The sequence below is a fragment of the Cydia strobilella genome, chromosome 7 (genome assembly GCF_947568885.1).
Source record: "Cydia strobilella chromosome 7, ilCydStro3.1, whole genome shotgun sequence".
Lineage (NCBI taxonomy): Eukaryota > Metazoa > Arthropoda > Insecta > Lepidoptera > Tortricidae > Cydia > Cydia strobilella.
Window position 1 is genome coordinate 3,417,118 of NC_086047.1, and position 5,412 is coordinate 3,422,529.

The window sequence follows — 5,412 nt, forward strand, 5'->3', positions numbered from 1 at the left end:
CTCTTTTCCGCACTTGTATCGAAAATAACTTTCGATCCACGAATATAACTATTTCGATACAAGTGCGGAAAAGAGGAAACTCGACACGAGTTGCGAATTACCTATTCGCACGTGTATCGAACAACGTTTTACAGTACATATGGCCCTTTAAACTTTCGACATATGCACAAAAAGTGCACTTTACGCACTAGTGCGAGAAAGTAGCACCGTATGTACTGTAAAATCCATTTTACGCCAAAAATGCCTTACTTCATTTTGGAAGAGCTGATACTCTTCAAACCGCTGGATCGATTTCTATCAAACATAGCTAAGAACGACCGCAAGGAAACTCTCTTTCAGGTTAAAAAAACCCCATCGAAATCGGTCCATCCGTCGAGAGCTACGATGCCAGACATAGACGTCAAACATGTTACAGCCCTCTGCGTCGGGGGTAAAAAGGTCTCCCATTCCAATATGCTTTAGCAAATCACAGTTGTATTTGTCTTGGCGACTAAAGGATATGTTAATGTACATGTATGAATTATGATATGTGTTACAAAATCGCGAGCAATGTTCACCATTTTTGTCAGCCAGAAGTTTTACGCATTTTTTACTGTTTGGTCGTCGCGGCGGCGCCACTAGCGATAAGTTGTCGTGTGTGAGTGCGACGGGAGATGTGTGTGCTCGTGTGATGCGAGCTGCCGCGATGTTCGCGTTGTGTGGAAAGCATTTTTGTAACGGGAGACGGCGTAAGCTGTAAATAAATTATATTTATTTAAACGGGTCGTTTTATTTCCTGATTGGATGTGAAATTAGTTCAAATATAAGTAGGTTTAGATTTTAGCTAGGTAGAAATGTTGGAAGAAGCTAACTGCATAGACTATTCGCACCGTGCGAAGTGGATGGTGGGGGTAAGTAAAACGATCGCACCGCATAAGGTGGTATAAATAGGGAACTAACGGAAGTTAGCGTCTTTAACATGTTATACAAGTTATTATGGTTCGAAATGGAACTGAGATATTTATTCAAATTGTATGGTGTAATGTAAAAGGGACCATTGTAATCTGTATGAAATGCTTAATATAACCATAGAGTAACTTATACTAGAGTGGTACTGTCATAGTAAATTTTGTAACCCCAGTAAATTCACTGCCATCTGTCGACACACTTTAAAACTAAAAATGAAGATTTATAAAAATACGATAGAATGTATTTAAATATAGATAAATTATTTTTTTTATTTGCATTAATTGTTTTTATGATTTTGACCCATGTTCTTTCACTGATATGCGTTAAAATGGTTAAATAACAAACGAAACCGTCAACGCCATCTATACGACTGTAGGCCAAAACTAGTAGCGCCCTCTGAACGAGAATCAAATTTTCTTGATTTTCGAGGCACGTTTTTTCCTTAGACTGTATCCATCTATTACGTAGTTATATCTATCTTTGATATAACTAACGTATTTAATTTGGGAATAATTAATACTGTATCCGTGTAAATAACTTTGCAAATACCAGTTATCCTTAAAAAATAGACACACCGTCGCGGACTTTTATGTAGACCAATGAAAGAGAGAACTATTTCACTATACATTGTGTTGTTATATCTAAAACGGATTGGGCAGCGTTTTCGATTAAAGCTCTTAGCCAGCGTGATTTCTTTCTGACTTCCTTAACATATTATACACCTAAACCTTCCTCAAGAATCACTCTTTTCATAGGTAAAAACCGCATATAAATCCGTTCAGTAGTTTTCACTGAAATTATTACGATTTACTTATTTCTAGCTTAATAGTTGCAAAGATAGATATAACTCCGTAATAGATGGATACAGTCTAAGGAAAAAACGTGCCTCGAAAATCAAGAAAATTTGATTCTCGCTCAGAGGGCGCTACTAGTTTTGGCCTACAGTCGTATAGATGGCGTTGACGGTTTCGTTTGTTATTTAACAATTTTAACGCATATCAGTGAAAGAACATGGGTCAAAATCATAAAAATAATTAATGCAAATAAAAGAAATCATTTATCTATATTTGTTGCGGCTCCTACCAATGGAGGGGAAGTGGGGAACATACACCGCTAAACCAGTTGGCCCATCTACCGCTCCCCCCGCCGCATATAGACGCCTAGCGAGCCACTTGGCTCTGTGATACACGCTCGTGTGCGCGTCATACACGCAATATATTTTCTCATACATACAATTATTTTTAAGTACCTTTTGTGGAACCAGAATTAGAAGCTGTTTTAAGTATCAGCGATTTTTATTTAAAACTCAAGACTTCAAGCTTGAACAATATTTAAATACATTCTATCGTATTTTTATAAATCTTCATTTTTAGTTTTAAAGTGTCGACAGATGGCAGTGAATTTACTGGGGTTACAAAATTTACTATGACAGTAACGCTCTAGTATAAGTTACTCTATGCTTGTAGGTAATCTCTTCAAATGAGTTACTAAGGATGGTATTATTGCTTCAATGTCATGGCGTCTCACTTTCCCATTAAGCAAAACGTGAGACGCAAATACACATTGGACGTATTGGTGGGATACCACCCTAAGACAAAAATTATCTTCTTGTATAGAAATCCCCCAATGTGTAAATTGTGATACAATTATTCATGGTGTCTGTTTTAACTGCTCTATGAAATAACACTTGCACAAGCAGTCTGTGCTACTGCTATCAACTTAAATCGCTGCCAACTTAGCTCTAGCTCTAAAATAAAACAATGACTTTGGGACATGTTTGTTTTATTATGTCCATTTGGTATACATTTACATAATCTTATACCTATCCTTAATTAGTAAAATATTGGTAAAATAGATGTATTTAGGAATTTTACAAAAAGCAAATACTCATTTACGCGTTTCTATACAGTTAAAAACTCTTTTAAAGTAAAAAAAAAACTAAATCACGTTTGTCCATTATTCCGATGTGTCCATGCACTCGTAGGTATTCCCATTTGTCTCAGCCAGGCACGGATAGGTGTTTTTATATAAATCATTCCCATTTGTCCCCGCCTCATGTATCTAATACTCGAAGGTTAGCTGGAAGGCCTGAAAGAAATCCCTCATAGGGATAAGTTCGTTAAAAAAAATACAGGTACAAAGACGAACTTATCCCTATGAGGGATTTCTTTCATAAAGTGACTACTACTACTTACTCATGTATGGCGGCGGTCTCGATGGGGCGGGGGCAAAAGGAAATATCCACTCTTACAGTTCAAAACTGAAAGTGCTGCCACCTTGTGGCCTAAATCGAAATCTTAAACTGGACATTAACACTTCGCGCCAATAAACAAGGGGCACCTAATGGGCTCCTGTGCTGAAACTTACATCGCACACTCTCGATTCGAGTTGTTGTCACTTGTCACATGATTCTGAGCAAAAGTACGTAAACGTACCATAGAAGTTTGTAAAAGATAGTCTGGCAAAAAAGAGTAGAAATTAAAAAGTGGCAACACTGTAGAAAAAAATCACGTCCCGTCCTGGGACGGTTCAGTGTCCCTTTCAAATCAATCTAAGAAAAACGTGTTTTTTAGGGTTCCGTACCCAAAGGGAGTTCCCGTATAAAAACGGGACCCTATTACTAAGACTCCGCTGTCTGTCTGTCTGTCTTGACACCAGGCTGTATATCATGAACAGTTGAAATTTTCACAGATGATGTATTTCTGTTGCCGCTATAACAAATACTAAAAACAGAATAATATAAATATTTAAATGGGGCTCCCATACAACAAACGTGATTTTATTGCTGTTTTTTTTCCGTAATGGTACGGAACCCTTCGTGCGCGAGTCCGACTCGCACTTGGCCGGTTTTTTTTTTAATTTCTACTCTTTTTGCCAGACTGTAATATTAAGAGACCATATAATATGGATGATGACACATGTTTAATTTTATAACAAAATCTAGTAACATAGATAGTAAATGAGCAATTTATCACAATAATGTATATTAAAATAATATATGGAAATAATACAAAAATACAGGACTTGAAAGTTTCAAAATTTAAATAATTTTTTAACTTCCAAATATTAATTCGATTCCTTATATTTTATTCAAAAAAAGATTGTATCGCAACTTTATACATAAACGCAATATTTCACCGACAAAAACGCAATTTTCTTGTTTTGTCCATATATTCAAAATGGGCTCTCAGCGACCTTGACGTCACGTTCACTTATCGTTTAGATAGGAGCGTTTCACGAGTGAAGTACGACTGTCGGACTTTGACTATCATTTCTGACTTTTGTATTGCTTTAATGCAATGGGTCGCTTATAGACATTTGATACTAAAAATAAACCTGATCGATTGATACCATTAATGAAAATTTGTCATCTAGCCTACAGTATATGTGACGTTTACAATCAAAAGGTAGGTACCATATTGTCGCTTACCATAAGGAAGAAAATTGCTTGTATGTTTATACGAAAAACCTGTCAGAGCGTCCTTATGGTACCTTTTGCTTGAAAACGACACATAAAGATATACTAGTATTAAAAATACAATGCATACTTACAAATTTTAGGAGGTTTAAGTTACATCTTAACCCCGAAAGTAAACTAGATAATTAACATTATGTTATATAAGACTGGTCTGGTTTTAATCGCACTTAAACTATCGTGAGACATATTTCAATATATTTATCAGTACGGTTTTTACTCACTATTATTTTTAGTCTCTTTTTGCGACATGTTTCGGATTCTTTGGGAATCCATCCTCACGCACGAGTGTGCACGGGCGGCGCGGGCAGTGCACGACGTACAACCGCCGCGGACACTCGTGCCTGAGGATGGATTCCCAAAGAATCCGAAACATGTCGCAAAAAGCGACTAAAAATAATAGTGAGTAAAAACCGTACTGATAAATATTTTGGTCTGGTTTTGTAAGGAAAACATAACTTATTCCTCCCAAAAAGAGATTTACAATTTTATAAGTACCCTGTATATATCACCTCGTAAGGTCCGATGTTTATGACAGTGTACAGTCGCTATCAGATATATCGGAGCGCCCGAGGTGCTCAAAAATATCTGAACACGCACTCTAACGCCCTGACAATAAGAGGCGTGTTCAGCTATTAGTGAGCACCTCGGCCGCTCCGATATATCTGATGGAGACTGTACACCCAGTTTCAATTTAATTAGAACCTTTTGTAAACCAAATTGACCAAATATAAGTTTAGTAGCCATTTCTTTTGTTTCATTGCTTTCTCAAATAAGCGAAATTCATCTCAATTTACTATACAATAAGGTTCAACTTATAAATAGGAAAATTTTGTATGTGCCTTACGAGGAACTGAAAATTATCCACAACTGACAAAAAAATTACGACATATTACTATCCGAATGACCGTGTAAGACCAACTTTTCATATCAGAGTCAAATAAATTTGGAACTTTTTCGTTTACATAAGTAAAGCCTGACCACATTCT